This window comes from Schistocerca cancellata, chromosome 10 (genome assembly GCF_023864275.1).
Source record: "Schistocerca cancellata isolate TAMUIC-IGC-003103 chromosome 10, iqSchCanc2.1, whole genome shotgun sequence".
Classification (NCBI taxonomy): Eukaryota; Metazoa; Arthropoda; class Insecta; order Orthoptera; family Acrididae; genus Schistocerca; species Schistocerca cancellata.
Genome location: NC_064635.1, coordinates 6595930 through 6614588, shown reverse-complemented (window position 1 = coordinate 6614588; position 18659 = coordinate 6595930). Strand labels below are relative to the sequence as shown.

General features: G+C 45.8%; 1 non-coding gene across 1 annotated transcript; it reads right to left on the bottom strand.

Annotated features, from left to right (window-relative positions):
- Positions 1-5663: 5663 nt before the first annotated feature.
- On the bottom strand, positions 5664-5738 carry Trnai-aau (transfer RNA isoleucine (anticodon AAU)). The gene has a single exon. It is a non-coding gene; the product is annotated as a tRNA-Ile (tRNA).
- Between the last annotated feature and the right edge of the window lie 12921 nt (positions 5739-18659).

Here is an 18659-nt window from a genome sequence, read left to right as displayed (position 1 = left end):
AGAGAACAAATGATGTATTTACCTTAATAGTCATAATATATATATATATATATCAGTTCATAATATCCAGATTACAAATTTCAAATCTCCGCTATTTCTCTCCCCACATCCACCACTGCTGGCGACTCACCTCCAACTGCGCATCGCTACGCGCTGTTCACATCCAGCTGCCCAACACTACAATGGCAGACAACAATGCTAACTAGCCACAGACTGCACACAGCACAGTCAGTGATTTTCATATAGAGCGCTACGTAACGTTGCCAATAAGAAAACATAAACAGCCTACTTACACTGTAAATAATAATTTCCGCTTGAAACTGAAAACATTGCATAGCACATATTTTTTGCACTTCTTCTGCGCTACATGGTTCACGCAAAATGCCTATTCCGACTACATGTTCCGAGTTGTTCCCATTTTTTCCCAGGTCTTCCAGGATATCTTCTCCCTGATGGATTATGAAGCCTTATCTGTTTCCGTAATCTATCGTCATTTACTCTTTTAATGTGTACTTTCGATTATCTTCTGTAATCGCTCACTTTTTTCCCAATATTATAAACATTACGTTTATGTTCTTATGTCTTCGTTTCGTATTCTGTCTAATCTCGAACATCTTTGAGCCTTTCTTAAAAATATCATTTGCTCTATTTGAATCTTGTGTATTGTATTGTGCATTGAACCAGGGACCCAGAAACGACGGAGAGGCTTCGTCCCCGCCGTAGCCCTCAGTGGTTCACAACCCCACAACAGGCCGCAGCAGTCCACCCACCTCACCGCCGCCCCACACAGAACCCAGGGTTATTGAGTGGTTCGACCCCCAGTGGACCCCTCCGCCCCCCCTCCTCCTCCCCCCCCCCCCCCCACTCTCCCTCCGGGAACGTCTCATACCACACGAGTGTAACCCCAATTGTTTGCGTGGTAGAGCAGTTTTGGTGTATGCGTACGTGGAGACAGTGTTTGTCCTAGAATCGCCGACATAGTGTAACTGGGGCGGAATGAGGGGGAACCAGCCCGCATTCGCAGATGGAAAACAGCCTTACAAACCGCCCATAGGCCGGCCGGCACACCGGACCTCGACGCTAAGCCGCCGGGCGGATTCGCTCTGGGGACCGGCACGGCACGCCTTCCCTTCCGGGAAGCAGCGCGCTAGACCGCGCGGCTAGCCGAGCGAGATATTTCAATCTTACTCATTTTCTTCCCCGTAGGCACTCAAATCACACTCCGATACATTACAACTGGTGTTGCCATTACTTGACATACTTTGATTCTGACGTCTTGAATTGGATATTTGTTCCTAGACAGGAGTGAGAGAGATTTCTTCTATGTTTTTTCTGTTCATATTTATCTTGGAACCGACTGGGTGTTTTCCCTGAAATGCCATTACTCTCGTTTCAAGTATCGAAATTTCTAAGCTATACTCCTTGGCAGTTTGTTCAAGTCTATACAGAACATCATATTCCCCTTTGTGTGTGACTGTAGGATCATCCGTAAACAGTAAAACATTTCTTGGTATGTCATGAATTTCTTTTAGCTCCCGATTATCTCTGCTTTCCATTCATTTATGACATGGTCGAAGTATGCGATGTGTTTGAGAAAAGTAATGAGCCTGAGTTTATCTACCAAAGCTTTTATTTTTTTCAAAGAGTGATACGGTCCCGTTTAAAGTGGTTCCCTTCCGGCAGCTACACAACGGCAGAGTCGTTGTTCCCTGTCTTGGTAGCATCGCTGAAACGCTCCAGCTGGTAGGGCATTTAACGTGTCGGCCAAATTCTTTTGAATGTTCTCCACAGTCCCAAAATGATGTCAATTTCGAGAAAAGACAAGCAGGGGTATCTGGAGCAACAGTAATGCCTTTTGAGATCAAAAATTTCTTGATGGAAGTGGCCGTGTAACATGGGGCGTAGCCATGGTGCAGCAAGTTGCAAGGTCATCTTTGTTAAACACTTTGTTGACAGTTTGTCCTGGAGGAACAAATACCCCTACTGTCGGTAAAGCAAATGAGCCTTGTTTTGACCTCTGATTGGCTCATTTCGGTCGAGGAGATGTCTTGGTGTGCCAGTCCTCACTCACTCTCCGGTTCGTACTCAAAAATCCACGATTCATCACCCGTGATCACAAAACTAAACCGCTCGTGTTTATTGGCAGTCCTCTCAAGATGATCAACGCACACCTTTCTTCGATTGTCTTTCTGTTCAATTGTGACTTTTTCGGCACCATTTTGGCAGAAAGCTTCCGCATGTACAAAACTTCGGCTAAAATTTGATGTGCGAAGAACGTGTTTAAGTTTAACAAGTCCCCTTTCATCCTTATTGTTAAACGTCAGTCTGATCTCGCACAGGCGCGCACACGTTCGACGTTCTCGTCGGTTTTTGAAGCTGAAAATCTCCCTGAGGCAGAATCATCTTCAACGTGTTCGCAGTGCCTGAGAAAAAGTTGTGCTGTTGATAAGGGATGTTGCCCATAGGCCTTTTTTCAAATTTTCAGAGGTCACACGCACGGATCCCTCAAGTTTAACACAAAACTTGTGTTGTTCTAAATTCCGATGTTCCATTTTCGTAACACACAACAGAAATGCAGCTCCACTGATGGCGCTCTCAAAAATGACGTGACGGCTGTACATAGCTGAGACGTGGACTGAGCGTCTGGAAGGGATGGACACACAGTGTTGCCAGATCGCTCGCTGTGTTGTCGGTCTCATTATTTTTCTCCTACACCTCGTATACTGAATAATGTTCAGTAACGTGGCTGAAATGCAACACCCTTGTCTCAGTCCCTGGGTAGTTGTTAATTTAATATTCTTAGTCCTTCTGGTTTTGATTAAAATATCCGCTGTTCGCTACATCCTCTTTTTTGTATTTAGCCTCTGAGATCGTAATTGTCCACGGTTCATATCCGTTTACTTCATCGCAACCTTTTTTGAAGTAGACAAATGCAGAGAGAGTTTCCAAGTTGAATTCTCGTTTTTAGTACTTGGTTTAGAGTTAACATGTCATCCGTGCATGAACGACATTTTCCAAGTCCTGTCTGTCCTTCCTCCACTATTACTTGAGGTACTCAGATTGCTACTCTGAGATGACACAGGAGAGGAATTGGTGCCGGGTCACGTCAAACCATTCAGAAGACTGAGGACCCAAAAACGAAAATCACCTTAAGTCGCTTTGTTATACTTCCTATTTAGGTAGATTTCAGTAGGGTTGTCATTCCGTAATTTTCGCAGCCGTTTCTTTCACCTTTCTTAAATAGAGAATTAAATTGTGTAACCACAAAGCTTTCGGATTAATATCTCCTTTAGTGTAGTCACAGAAACGTGTTAACGTGGCAGCACATTGCATGTTTGGGAAATTTCAAAATCTACGTCCTAGGCAATTTATAAAATTTCAAAAATTCGTATGGCAGTTAGCTGTTGTTGTTCTGGAAGATTACTGAAAAAAATCTTACAGCTATATGGAAAAAGACTTCACAGGTTGGTAGACGAAGAGTCATATTGTACACTGACGTAGCTGAGTCGTTCAGCATCCGAGAATAGAGGCAACAGCTCGCAGCTTCCCAGCATACGAAGGACCTCTATAGTGTGCGAAGTCACTGACAGCTGAGAGAATAATCTTAGTAATTTATAATCACCGACGAACATCGCCACGGCACGCAGTGCTGTGTCGTTACCTCTCTCGATGCTGAGCAAGCCGCTATTTTCCTTTCTACTACTAGACACCAGCTTCATCTTTGCTGCCTTTATACTTACGGCATATTCTATGCTGAAACAGTGTGTCGTGCGTTTCTGTCAACAGGTACTGTGAGTCTCTCTCACCCCTTGCCAAAAGGTTATGGCTGTGAACCTCACCATTCTTCTGCGCGAGCCTTCAGGCCTGTTCCCAAAATTGCCTTTCACTTTCTTTACAGCGTTCTTAGACCGTAAACGGGCGGCAGAAAACGGCGCAATGCCTCAAGGTGGCCGTTCTTTTTTCGTTTCAATATGGACGCCATTTCTTTGCCCCGGCTGTAAACCACGTAACGTAGCCAGCGTACGCGGAATATGGTCGTCCAAGGAAATTACTTTTGCATCTGACGTACTTCGGAGGTACGATCTCGGCGCTGTAAAATGGCCTCATAGCTAATGTTCTAGGAGGTGGACGTGATTGCACGCATCCTCCCCAGAATTCCCCATCGCTATTTGTGGGCCTCCCAGAGGTACAGGGGAGATGCTGAGAGCATCTGCTCCCGACCACGAATGATGGGCCAAGTCTAGGCCGCTGCTGGTCGAGTTGCAAATTGGCCGCACTAGCCAGTGGCCACTAGTCACTAGCTTGTAGCCAGCCGTTACCGCAGACCGCGAGGCCAGGCCGTACCTCCTGCGGAATGGAGTTATTAAATTTTACTCGTCCGTGGCCGCAAATCCCGTGGCTCTCCTCCCGCCGTGCATCCTTCCTCCGCCACCCGCTCCCCTCCCCTGCTCACCACACCCCTACCTACCTGTTCCTCTCCTCTCTGCCCCCTCCTCCTCCGTGACGCGTATTTCAGTCTCGCGCGGGCAGGATTAGCAAACGGAGCGGAAAACCATTACGTCGCCACGTGCGCTTGGCCGACACGGCTCGTATATATTACTGCCACTGCTCTCTGTTAATAAGAGGACGTGTTTATCGCGTGAGAAGGGGCATCTGCTTCACGAGATGCAGAAGGCGGCAGCCACCTCCGCACCGCGGACTACTGTGAAGTGCGCGGCGGAGAGTGCTTCCTCGCAGAGAGAGCACTTTCCCGCTCCACTCACGTATCCACAGCGACTGTTTAAGTGCTTCTGTGTGCACTTTAGTTAACTGAATCTCCTCCTCGCTAATCGTAGGCTCTCTTTGGACAGTTTTCGTCTACCCTCAGAGAGTCCGCCAGTTCAGTTTTTTCACCATTCTCCTTGGTTCAAAATGGCTCAAATGGCTCTGAGCACCATGGGACTTAACATCTGAGGTCATCAGTCCTGTAGAACTTAGAACTACTTAAACCTAACTAACCTAAGGACATCACACACATCCATGCCCGAGGCAGGATTCGAACCTGCGACCGTAGCGGTCAAGCGGTTCCACACTGAAGCGCCTAGAACCGCACGGCCACCACGGCCGGCTATTCTCCTCGGTCAAACAAGCTTGTGGACGTTTGTGCTGCCCTTCTCTGGCTCTCTTTGGACAGTTTTCGTCTACCCTCAGAGAGTCCGCCAGTTCAGTTTTTTCACCATTCTCCTTGGTTCAAAATGGCTCAAATGGCTCTGAGCACCATGGGACTTAACATCTGAGGTCATCAGTCCTGTAGAACTTAGAACTACTTAAACCTAACTAACCTAAGGACATCACACACATCCATGCCCGAGGCAGGATTCGAACCTGCGACCGTAGCGGTCAAGCGGTTCCACACTGAAGCGCCTAGAACCGCACGGCCACCACGGCCGGCTATTCTCCTCGGTCAAACAAGCTTGTGGACGTTTGTGCTGCCCTTCTCTGGATACTTTCTGTATCTCCTGTTGGTCCTATTAGGTATGGTTTCTATACAACATGAGCAATATTCTAGCATGTTGTATGGAAACTGAACGTAGAGAGGGGAAGAAGGGAAAGGAAATGGAGGGCATCATTGCTGTCAGCTGCATCGGGACACGACGCAGAATCAGCGGCGACGAGCTAAAATGTGTACCGGACCGGGATTCGAACCCTGGACCTCCTGCTTATTAGGCAGGTGCGGTAACCACTGCGCCAGTCGAGACACAGCGTTGTCGCAACTGCACGGACTACCTCAACACGCCTCACTGCCCATCGACCGCCACCTGTCCCGAGTCCCTGGCCGCGTTTCCTCCACGTTCCCTGCTCTGAGGTTCTCGCAGGAGGTCGCACGTACTTGTGCGTCCACAGTAAAGCAGGTGCATCCACTGGCCATTCAGGCGAATCAATTATTTGAAGGAGTGGCGACTCTTCTTTCGGACACGACCGAAAGAACAGACGCCACGCATTCATATAATTCCAGCACGCGTCGCATGAGTTATTTGTAAGCAGTCTTCTGTAGAATGGTTGCTATTCCCTAGTGTTCTACCAATGAATCAAATTGTCCCACCTGCGTTATTTGTGATCTTTCCGTTTCATATCGCTACAAAACGCCACACGCAGGTATTTGCATCAGTTGATCAATTCCGTTCTCACTCGTTGATATTTTAGTCATACGATACTACCTGTTCGTTTTGTGAAGACGCACAATTTCACATTTATGAACTTGTTGCAGCAAGTTGCCAATCTAAGCACCACTAAAATTTTTTCAAGGTCCGACCGAATATCTTAAAAGTCTGGTCAGTCTGGCAGCAGGTTGCAATGAATCGAGCGGGTGTTGTAACTGCACAAACGTCAACTGCAGTTGTCGTCTTTGATCGATGTCGTTGGCCGTGTTTCGTGGTCGGTATGACCCACGTCTCTGGACGCGACACACCATTTTGCCCGTGTATCGTCAGAATTTCACGCAGAATCTGTTTGCCATTTAGACCTTCTGTCACAAAAATCGTACCCACCCCTTATACTTTGAAGTACGTGTATAGTCACTGTTGTTGTTGTGGGCTTCAGTCCAGAGACTGGTTTGATGCAGCTCTCCATGCTACTCTATCCTGTGCAAGCCTCTTCATTTCCCAGTACCTACTGCAACCAACATCCTTCTGAATCTGTTTAGTGCACTCATCCCTTGGTCTCCCTCTACGATTTTTACCCTCCACGCTGCCCTCCAATACTAAATTCGTGGTCTCTTGATGCCTCAGAATATGCCCTACCATGTTAGTGTTTCACATGTGCCTTAAAAGTGTGAACAATAAATATTTTTTAGATAAAAAAAACTTCTATAGCATGGATTTACGAGAAAGTTTCACAAAACGCTTATTGCATCAACAATGGGATTTCTATCTAGCTTTTAGACATTATTTAACCAAAGAAAACCTATTTTATTAATTATTCTTTCTAGTTTCCCCAGGTATGTGCCGAGTTTCACTCAATATATAGCTTATTATGTGCGTAGCGCCAGTTCTTACTTTGATGCTGTCACGACCCGGCTGCCTCCTGCAGGCATCTAGCTCCGACTCGAAATACGTCTGCTGTCTCTGCGCATCTCCTCACCACTACTCAAACTTTTACCGCGTGCACCTAGCTCTGTTAGCTGTCAAAGATCTTAATACTCGAAGATGTACTACTCGTCCAACCTTGCGGTTGGGAAGTATCGACATTTTTCACTGGTTCTATCCTGATAAAATCTCAGCACATACCTTTCAACACGAATATGTAATAAAAAATGGGGGTTCCTATTTAAAAAAAAACGCAGTTGATATCTGTTTGACGTATGAGAGCGCCATCTAGCGGGCCAACCATAGCGCCATCTGGTTTTCCCCTTCAAGCTGGACGGGTTTCGTTCTTTGTAGTTTTTTCGTTTGATGCTTATTTCGTGAGTTATTTGGCCCGGTCACTATCAATGGACCACCCTTTATATAAAAGATGCAGAACTCACGGAACCTTTACTAGTTCCGCAATACGCCCTGTCATGTCTACCATGAAGCGACTGGAACGAGACTTTAACGACCGCGCGTTCGTCTAGCAAGAAAATGCACTGTTTACATCCTGCTATTAATCAAGAAGCCGGACGAAGGCTATTCGCGACATACGGCACCGATAGAGAAGATTTTTGTTACCATCTCCACAGCTCGCAGCGTCTTCCGTCCAGTGTGCTCACAATTTACCCCCCCCCCCCCCCTCTCTCTCTCTCTCTCTCTCTCTCTCTGACCTCTCCACTGTGCCAACGGAACTTAACCTCACACATTCTATGACCAATCTCACGGAAGGAAAAAAGTAACACACGCATGGCTCGGACCAGCAGATTAACGTGGTCTAGGTTTATCGATACTGTGAGGACATACCCGGTTCCACAGATATTTTCATCTGCTGAAGCTGTAACAGGGGAGTCATGGAACGTCATTCTCGTATGTATCTTATCTTTCGATATACGTTACTGTTAACTGCAGTGTGTACATCTGAGCAGAGTTTGTGCTGTGCACCGTCCTTCCAAAAAGTTCCGACACTGGTATTATTTCTGGCATATAAGCGACGTCAGCGCTACGCTACAGTGGCAGCTGGAACTAACGACTGTAAACAACAGACGTGTATTCGACCAGTCAGTTGAGAACAAGGTGTGCTAAGTAGTGGACACACGCATGTAGTGTGGCAACGTTATTTTCTCGCAAATCGCAATGGAGCAATGTGTCTAAGTCAAGTACTGAAGACATTACCCAGAATGTTTTGAAGAAGAGAAAACAGTGAGGGAAGTTTGTTCCGCACAGGGTGACTATCGAGCAAAAACTGCGACCCTTGGTCGCCTACATCTACTGGATTCAAATGCGAAACGCGGACAGTTCTCTTCTAGGAAAAATATCGTGCTCGACGACACTTGCTGTTAGCAGCACGAAGCTACAACAAAACGGCGCTATGAGAGAGTCACACAAAGGGTCGACGCTTTGACGACATAACCGACATCCAAGCCAGTTTGAGAAACAAGTTGAACAACATCCGAACTAAGAACTTCTCGCCCGACTGTTTCACATAGTTACATGCCCGTCCTGTGCATTGTACTCAAGTTCGAAGGGGCGTAAGGATGGGGGCAGGAGACTATGTCGAAAACCTGCAACACTGAAACCACCATTTTTAATTTTCATCAGTTTTTTGTTAATCCACTCCCAATTTTTCAGACGAACAGAGTACACATGAAAGAGTTGAAAATTTAGCAGCCACATCACCAATTATTGAAGTCCGCAGCTCGTGATCTCGCGGTAGCGTTCCCGCTTCCCGAATACGGGGTCCCGGGTTCGGTTCCCGGCGAGGTCAGGGATTTTCGCCTTCCCCGAGATGACTGGGTGTTGTTGTGACGTATTCGTCGTCATTAATGAGCCGTGCGCGGCTCGTGTTCGTCCCGTTTATTGTGTGTCATCTTCTCTTACGGTACTGCTGCCTCTTTTCTGATTCCATTTACTGGCGTCACTAACTCCCTGCCTTAACTGCCCGTGAGTGGCAGCAGCAGCGCTTACCCGATTAAGAGGTTGTCGGTCTGGCTGCCAGTCTCACCTAAACGTGCGTTAGTGTTATCTTCACAGGCCGATCCGTGGAACCTTCTGAGAGCCGCTCCTTGTGTTTTACATACTGATTTCCTTTTTAGTCTTAAGTACTCTGTGTGGCCTTCAGGCGAGTTTTAGCTTATTAAAATTGCTAGGCTTCTCTTCTTAAGCCTTAAGCCGTAAAAAAAATTGTTTCTTGTTTGGTTCGTGGCCTTCATCCGAGTTTCAGCCTTTCAAAATTAAAATTGAAAATTCCTTGTGCCTAGGCCTTAAGCAGTAAATTTGTTTCAAGTTGTTATGTGGCCTTCGGACGAGTTTTCACCCTTTCAAATCAAAAGCTGAAAAATTTTGTCTAGGCCTTAAGCCGTAAGAAATATTTTCTAGTTTCTATGTTGCCTTCAGTCGAGTTTTCCAGCTTAAATTAAAAATTGGAAATTTCTTTGTCTGAGCTTTAAGCCGTCAGATTGTTTAGGTTTCGTATGTGGTCATCAGCCGAGTTTTATGTGAAGCATTTTAGGATAAAGCCTTTAGCCTATTTTAGTTCAAATTTAGAAGCTCTTCCCTTGAGGCCTTAAGCCGTAAAATTGTTTTCTGCATGGTGTGTGGCTTTCAGCCGAGTTTTAATCTCTCTTAAATTAAAAATTCAAAATCCTTTTCTTGCCCTTAAGTCATAAGATTGTTACTCTTTGGTATGAGACCTTCAGCCGAGTTTTACACGAAGTATTTTAAGATAAGGCCTTCATCCTTTTCAGAATGAAAGCTCTTCTTCCTAGGTCTTAAGCCATTAAATTGTTTTGTTGATATGCGGCCTTAGCCGAGTTTTCAACCTATTTATATTAAACATTGCAAATGTTTGTCTCGGCCTTAAGCCGTAACATTGTTTTTGATTAATATGTGGCCTTCAGCCGAGTTATATGGGAAACATTTAAGCTAAAGCTTTCAGCCTATTTATATTGAAGATAAAAATTCTTAAGAAGTGAAACCTCCAGAAGAACTCCTGTACCTCAATTCCTTGCTTAGGCCTTGTGCCTTGTATTTTCGATGTGGCCTTCAGCCGATCTAAATTAAATCAAAGGAGGTATTTCGTTAAAACCTTGAGAGTTTTGATTCTTGCTTGTGTGATAATGTATTTTGAGAAGTAAAGTTTATATGTTGAGTGCAACTGACAGTAACTTACTTTGGCCCCTTCCCACAAATTTAACCGCATCCGCTCTGTCCTGCTAGCACAGGGATTTCAATTATTCATCCCATTACGGTCGGAGGAAGGCAACGGAAAACCACCTCCATTAGGACCCTGCCTAGTAAGGCGGTGCGGTCTCCCCCATCGTTCCCCTACGCTCTGTCAAGAAGCATGGGGGCTTCATTTCCATGTTATTGAAAGAGAATTGCTGTCTGGTAAAAACGGAAAATGATGCTCTCTGCTGAAGTATTGAGAGGTTGAATCTGCGATAGAAGTTATGAATAAACGTGGGCACGAAAGAATAATTGCAATCACGTAATGCTGCTTCCACTCGTAACAAAATTAAAACAAAATTTTAACAAAACAAAGCTGACGACTAATTATCAGAGACGGGTACCGTTTTTAAACGCACTTTCTGTGCCCTCTGTTGTGGAAATCTGTTAATTACGACCGTAAATGAGAGTGTAACAGCGTGAATCAATTACCATAATCACGTTAAGGTCGACAGTTACGTGAATGCCGACTTAATCCGATTTCGGAAACACAAACTGTTGGTACACCTTTTAGCGTTAATTCCGAATGGCGCGGGAAATTTATCCCCTTGCAGGCCAGATTGTGCGTTGCAACGTAGCGAGCCCTGGTTGTATTTGCAGGACCACCAACCTAACCAAAATAAAAGAGAGAGAGAGAGAGAGAAAGTCGTAGTTGGGTATTACTCTTTTTGCCGCACCTCCTTCCGCTCGTAATAAGCGAAAATATAGCGGCACATTATTCAAACGCGTTGGAACAGTTTTTATTGCCGGGTCGGAACGGAACAGAGGGATTAAAAGAGAGGAGGAAAGTGAGGAAAAAGGAGGAGAAATCAAAGAACCGTCTTGTGGCGCTGCAGAAAGTTGGCGAAGTCGCGGGACCTGGATTTATGGCGGCCATGCGTTAGGCGCTTCTCGCGAGCGGGTCGAATTAAAAGGCCATCGCCTCCGTCAGTGTGGCCGCAGCGGCCGATATTAATACAGCGGTGGGCGACGCGCTGGACACTTTAATATTAGCCCGGCTCTTCTCCTCATGTCGGCCTCCTCCGCCTCTCCGTGGAGGAGACGTGTGTGAGGCGTGCCGTGTGTGAGTCTGATGTCATTCAACACCATCAGTCCATCCAGCTGTAGGAGGTTCCTTGATTCGTCTGAGGTAAGCCATCCAGTAGCAAGCAAAATCATGTGGACGTATAGAAAAACTTATGCACGCCACTCAAAGTTTGTCAAGGCTTGTCGAGGCTTGCTAAGGCTTTTCAGTGCTTATTCAGGCTTACCAATGCCTGCCAAGGCTTGCCACTGCTTGTGAACGCTTGTTCTATTAAGGCTTGCCGATGCCTTTCAAGGACTGCCAGTGCCTGTCAAGGCTTATCCTTCCAAGGCTTGGTAAGGCTTGTTCTGTCAAGGCCTGTCCTGTCGTGGCTTGCCAATGCCTTTAAAGAGTTTCCAGTCCCTGTCAAGGCTTGGCAGCGATTGTGAAGGGTTTTTGAGACTTGCTAATATGACTGTCAAGGCTTTCGAGTCTTGCCAATATGCCTCTCAAGGGTTTCGAGTATTGCCAATATGCTTGTCAAGGCCTTCGAGTATTGCCAATATGCCTGTCAAGGCTTTCAAGTATTGTCCATATGCCTGTCAAGGCTTTCGAGTCTTGTCAATATGCCTGTCAAGGCTTTCGAGTCTTGTCAATATGCCTGTCAAGGCTTTCGAGTCTTGCCAATATGCCTGTCAAGGCCTTCGAGTCTTGCCAATATGCCTGTCAAGGCTTTCCAGTCTTGCCAATATGCCTGTCAAGGGTTTCGAGGCTTGCCAGTATGCCTGTGAAGGCTTGTCGAGACTTTACCAATGCCTGCCGTGACTTCTCAAGGTTTGCGACCGCCTGTCAAGGCATCAAAAGCACGTAGAGATACAGCGTGGCTTGTCAGTCCATTCCACGTTTTCTTGTCATTTTCCTTGTATCGCTTGCAGTTACAGAACAGAACACGTTTAGTTCCTATGTGAATTACTAACTGCCAAATAGCTTCTTCCGTTCTTTTGATGATGTATCAACCCATGAAAAAATAGCATCTATTTTGGTCGTGAAACTGGCATTGCCAGCGGAAATCCTGTCGTTGTTGTTGTGGTCTTAAGTCCGGAGACTGGTTTGATGCAGCTCTCCATGCTACTCTAGCCTGTGCAAGCTTCTTCATCTCCCAGTACCTACTGCAGCCTACATCCTTCTGAATCTACTTACTGTATTCATCTCTTGGTCTCCCTCTATGATTTTTACCCTCCACGCTTCCCTCCAATGCTAAATTTGTCATCCCTTGATGCCTCAGAACATGTCCTACCAACCGGTCCCTTCTTCTTGTCAAGTTGTACCACAAACTCCTCTTCTCCCCAATTCTATTCAATACCTACTCATTAGTTATGTGATCTACCCATCTAATCTTCAGCATTCTTCTGTAGCACCACATTTCAAAAGCTTCTGTTCTCTTCTTGTCCAAACTATTTATCGTCCGTGTTTCACTTTCCCACATGGCTACACTCCATACAAATACTTTCAGAAACGACTTCCTAACACTTAAATCTATACTGATATTAACAAATTTCTCTTCTTCAGAAACACTTTCATTGCCATTGCGAATCTACATTTTATATTTTCTCTACTTCGACCATCATCAGTTATTTTGCTCCCCAAACAGCAAAACTCATCTACTACTTTAAGTGTCTCATTTCCTAATCTAATTCCCTCAGCGTCACCTGACTTAATTCGACTACATTCCAATATCCTCGTTTTGCTTTTGTTGATGTACATCTTATATCCTCCTTTCAAGTCACTGTCCATTCCGTTCAACTGCTCTTCCAAGTCCTTTGCTGTCTCTGACAGAATTACAATGTCATCGGCGAACCTCAACGTTTTTATTTCTTCTCCATGGATTTTAATTCCTACTCCGAATTTTTCTTTTGTTTCCTTTACTGCTTGCTCAGTATACAGATTGAATAATATCGGGGAGAGGCTACAACCCTGTAAATGCATTATCCGATCAAAAGTATCGGGACACACGAACGTAATGCGGAAGTGTCCGCTACTACACGCCACGAGAGGCGGACGCGTCAATGTAAAAGTGGGCCCAGGTTACTGTGTTGTCAGTAGAGGAGCACGAAGATCTGAACGGGGTGGTCAGGAGCGCTGGTCGACTCCCAAGTGGTCTGATCATTGGATTCATCAGGGACTTGAAATCCTTCTGAAGCTTGACCAGGTCCGCTGCAGTGGAAGCAACAATCATAGGTAAGCCGAGACCACGCGTACATCATGTACTGACGGATAAGGACCGTGAAGCGTTGTGCAGGGTGATTGCAAAAATAGGATGAAATCAGCGGAATGAGTCATTCGTGAGCTCCAAAGTGCTGCCATTAATGCAGCTAACAAAACGACTGTCCGTAGGGAGGTAGAAAGAATGAGGTACAGTGGTTTAGAGGCTCCTCATAAACCAAACTTTTCCGCACCCAGTGCTAAGCGACACATGAGGTGGTGGTGTGAGTAGCGAAGCGGTTGGTCAATGGATGACTGGAAACGAGTGATGTGGAGACATGGGTTACGCTATACCCTGAGCCAATCCAATAGATGGGTTTGGGTTTGCCGAATGCGTATAGGACATTACTTACCGTCATGTGCAGTACGAGCAGCTAAGTACAGGGGAGAACTCGTGGTTATCGTATGGTCTCCTTATTGCTCTTAAGAAAAACCCCACATCCCGAAGGATATGAAGACATGCGGCCATTGTGTACTGCGTAAATTGGAGAAACACTTGGGAGACGATGATTATTTATAACAGCATGACGGCACACACTGTCATAAAGCAGAATCTCTGAGGCAAAGGTCTGTGGGCAGTAACGTTCCTGAAATGGACTGACCTGTCCAGAGTCCCACTTCAGCCCAATGGAGCATTTTTCTGGGATGAGTCAGAGCGTCGGTTCCGGATCGTGATCCAGTGTACATCATCATTACCGTCTCTTCTTGAGCAAGGCCTGCCATTGCTCCACAGACATTCAGATACCTCAATGGAATCGTGGACATACCCCATTACAAAAATGGTTCAAATGGCTCTGAGCACTATGAGACTTAACATCTGAGGTCATCAGACCCCTAGAACTTAGAACTACTTAAATCTAACTAACTCTAGGACATCAGACACATCCATGCCCGAGGCAGGATTCGAACCTGCGACCGTAGCAATCTCGCGGTTCCGGACTGAAGCGCCTAGAACGGCACGGCCACCGCGGCCGGCCAAACCCTATTAAAATCCAATAATAAGTGTGCTGATAATCAAACGGCCATGTGGCTCCTGTCTGCATGAAGATTCATTTAACGAACTAATTTACTCTAATTACGTGAAATCGTGTGGTTATTGCACTTCATGGGACGTACTCGTTTGATTTCCCTAAATCAAGCCACGCAAATGCCGGGATGGTTCCTTTGAAGGGGCTCCGCGGACTTCCTTCCCCATCCTTCCCTAACCAAACGGGACCGATGACCTCGCTGTTTGGTCCCCTTTTCCGAATCAGTCAACTACCTAGCTTGCTCGTGCTGAGAAATTCCTCTTTCTCCTCCTAGTACCTGCATGCACCTGAATCTACGCGTGAACTCTTTGAACAAAGCTGTTGAGAACATTCATGATTTCTTTCTCCACGGGCAGAGGTTACACGAGTCGCTACCGTGGGCGAGGGGAACACACGGGAATTCAGGGAGCTGAGTTAACAGCAGTCGGTGCGGCTTACAATGAAACATGAACTGCAGTTCGTGTGGCTGAATGCACCGTCTCCCTACACGCTGCATCGTCTCTGTTGAGATACATCACCACGTGCCGGAGAGAATGACACACAGCAAGCCGAGAGTGGTAAATCCAACTATTGCTTTGATGGGGGGAACTACGAACGTGCGAAGCTTGCGATGGTGTACAGATTTCAGTTTGGCACGTTTTAATGGAATGTATTTTACCTTCGCACATGGGAGAAGAGGATAATTCAGCAGCTAGTAGAGGGTGAGGCTAAGGCGTAAGACATTGAAAATTTTGTGAAATCTGTGACGTGACAGTTGTTAAGACGAAGGTTTTAATATGTTAGCAGAGAGCGCGCTTCATCCTGTATTTTTCACTTCTCGTAAACCGATAGAAGTGGTGCAGTGGTTGGCACACTGGGTTCGGATTCGGGAGGACGACGGTTCGAACCTGGGTCCCACCATCCTGATTAGATTTTCCGTGATTTCCCTAAATCGCTTTAGGAAAATTCCGGAATGGTTCCTTTGAAAGGGCACGGCCGCCTTCCTTCCCTGGTCGGATGGGATCGATGACCTCACTGTTTGGTCCCTCCCCCAGATCAATCAACCAGCCAACCAAACTTCTCCTAAGCGATGAATCAGGCACACTTTCGGAGTTAACATTTCACAGTGCAATTAGCATTTAAACAGCTCATTTTTATATTGACAAAGCTGACAACTTTATATTCCCGGAGAACAGAAAGAGATTGTGGTTTTTAGTTTTGTGCATTTTCTCTCGTTTTAGCGACATCTATGTCATGATATTTTGGCACGGGCGCTGGTGACTTGGGTTTCCCTCTGTGTCCTCTACGTCACCATTCATCGCTGCCGTTTGACCGCGACTGAGACAGGCGGTGTGTTCTGTGTGTTCCAGGTGAGTGCGAGGACCGACGCTGCTTCCCGGACCAGCCTGCCTGTTGCCCCTGCTCTGTGTCTGGACTGTACGCCCCTCCCTGGAGCAGCCGTCTGCCGGGGGCGCTGAATCCACAGGTTCCGAAGAAACGGCGCCCACCGTCTGACCGAGCGCCAGCGGATTATTTCTTTTTAATTAGCTGCCGTTATCTCGACGGCTCCTGCACGCGAATCTCTCTCAACCCTTTGGCAGTGTTACTCTCAAGCAATATTGGTTTCCAAAAACTGAACTTCAGCCGCCAACTTTGCTCTTTCTGACATTTGGCACTGTCCCGCATTCGTGACGTGCCGCCATATGGCAGTTCTAACAGTACGGTTTAAACTGGTGTGGAAAAAACCACTGAGACTTAAAACCGGTTGTTTGATTGATACTGCCAATGCATCACTTGATACACCAAATACACAAAATATATATTTGGCTTTAAACTGAGAGGTGAAAGCGTGTCTTCGTGATGGTGGGATGGAAAGTTCAAGACGACGTACTGTCGCTTCTTTTATTCAGGTTGTACTTCAGTTTTATTCCCCCCACCCCCCGATTTAATGTAGTACCTCGTCGCTAGTTTCGCGAATTACCCACCTAATATTCGGTATTCTTCTCTAGCGTAACATTTCTAAAGATTTTTCCAGTCTCTTCTTGTCTGAGGTATTTACCGTACACATTTCACTTCCGTACAAGGTTACGCTGTAAATGCCTTCTGAAAGCCCGACTGGAACTCATATTTTGTATTAAATCTGAAGGGAAAAGCTTTTATTACTGTTGACAGTCCTGATTTGACACTGTCTCTGCTCCTGTTGTCAGCTATTTTTCAGACCAAATAGCGAAAGTTGTAGTGTATTGTCTTCCAATCTACTTCCCTATCTACCTTAATTCTACAATATTGCATTTGTATTCATCTGGTAAAGTATTTTACAACCGCGATTCAGTCTGTTCCGTAAGTCTTCCAAGGCTCCGACGGAATTACAATATTATTGCCAAAATTCCAATATGTTCTCTGTGAAACTTAATTTCCTTTCTAAATTTCGTGCAAACTGCAGGTTGTCTAACACTGTATGAAGATACAATATGGAGAACACACGATATCATGCCCTGAACACGTGTATTCCTAGAACATTTAATTTAGTTGTGAGTTACATGCATGGAAGGCGGTCCGCAGCGAGAGAGGAAAGGCATGCGTCAGTCTTGTCTGTCAAGTAAGGTTTGTGTGTGTGTGGTCGTCCTACTGCCTGAACCTTAATTAAGCGCACGACGTAATTGAAAGGAGAAGGGGTTAATTTCGAACCGTACATTGCAATGATCATACTTTAACAAGGTTGTGTGAACTGGACGCTGTAGTAGAATATTTTTTTAATGTCACAGCTGTGGGTTGCATGTTTTCCACTCTGGAGTTTGCAAGCCGGTGGCGATGCGATTTTCCCGTTACAGAGACGCGCCGCGCCCCGTGTTACAGCGAACGGCTACAACTCTACACACTGCATATGCTGTGCTGTCCTAGTTAGTAAACCACGCTACGCATGTTGCGTTACAGCGCTATTGTAGATCACTCAGTTACTTCCGTAGCGTTGTCTGTAGTCCATTATAATCTTATCGGTAGTCGATGACATCACGCACGTCTAAAGATATCGTTTACGAAGTAACTATGTCGGCAATGACCGCCAATTTGCGGCAACTAAAGAACAGCAAGAGGTGAGGTAAAGGTGGTGCGAAGAACGCCGGAGTGCCACAAGAGACAGAATGACAGTGTCTTCTGCATCAGGTCTGTTACAGAAGAGAGTAATAGCCGATGTCATACGATAACAATGGGTCGGAGGTCCACGATACAGTTCGCCATAGTCTTTTGGTTTCAAGATTTCTTTTTAAGGCTTTCGTGACACCGCCTAGGTTCCCACTTGAGTAGTTACGACAATGTATTTTAAGGTGTTGCGGATGCTAGTACGGTCACATTTGTGAGTGCTTACTACGGTTGTGTAAAACACTCTTGAGCGGTGCAGTCACATGTTGCTTTCTTTCCATGCTGATGTGTAGATTATGACATGCTGTTACGATAATAGTTTTTACAGTAATAGGTGAACAAACACCGTCTGAATCACAGTTTCCTTTATTAATGACTAGGGTTCCGATCGACCCTTTAGTCGCTAATGAAGTAAATTGTGGCCCAGACGGTGTGTGTACATTAATTATAACAATAGATTTCGCAGTTCCTGATACAGAGCATGATTTATCAAATGTCTACTGTGATAGAACTCGAAGATTCCAAAGGGGCGAAAGTAACAGTTAAATACTACAGCGATACAATGAAGAGTTTGCTCCGAAGGAAAAGAAAGCCCTATTCAGAGCAGTGACGTCATGTAACCACTTTGAGTCCCTATTTAGATGTAGGATTTTTTTGCGTCTGGAACTTGCAGAGCGAAAAATACGCAGCTGCGCCGTGCATCGGCGTCCTCGCTAAACTCCAGGACGCCCTGTGACTGGCTGGACAAGTCACTCCAGATGTCCAGAGGAAGGCCACCTCCAGTGCGTAGAAATGAATCACTTTGGTGTTCCAAACAACCTCTGCGGAGAAGATAGATTTAGTGTTAATTACACACCAGTCCAATGTATTTATTTTATATTTAACTCATTGCAACGCGTTTCGGTGATTTTTTTTTCG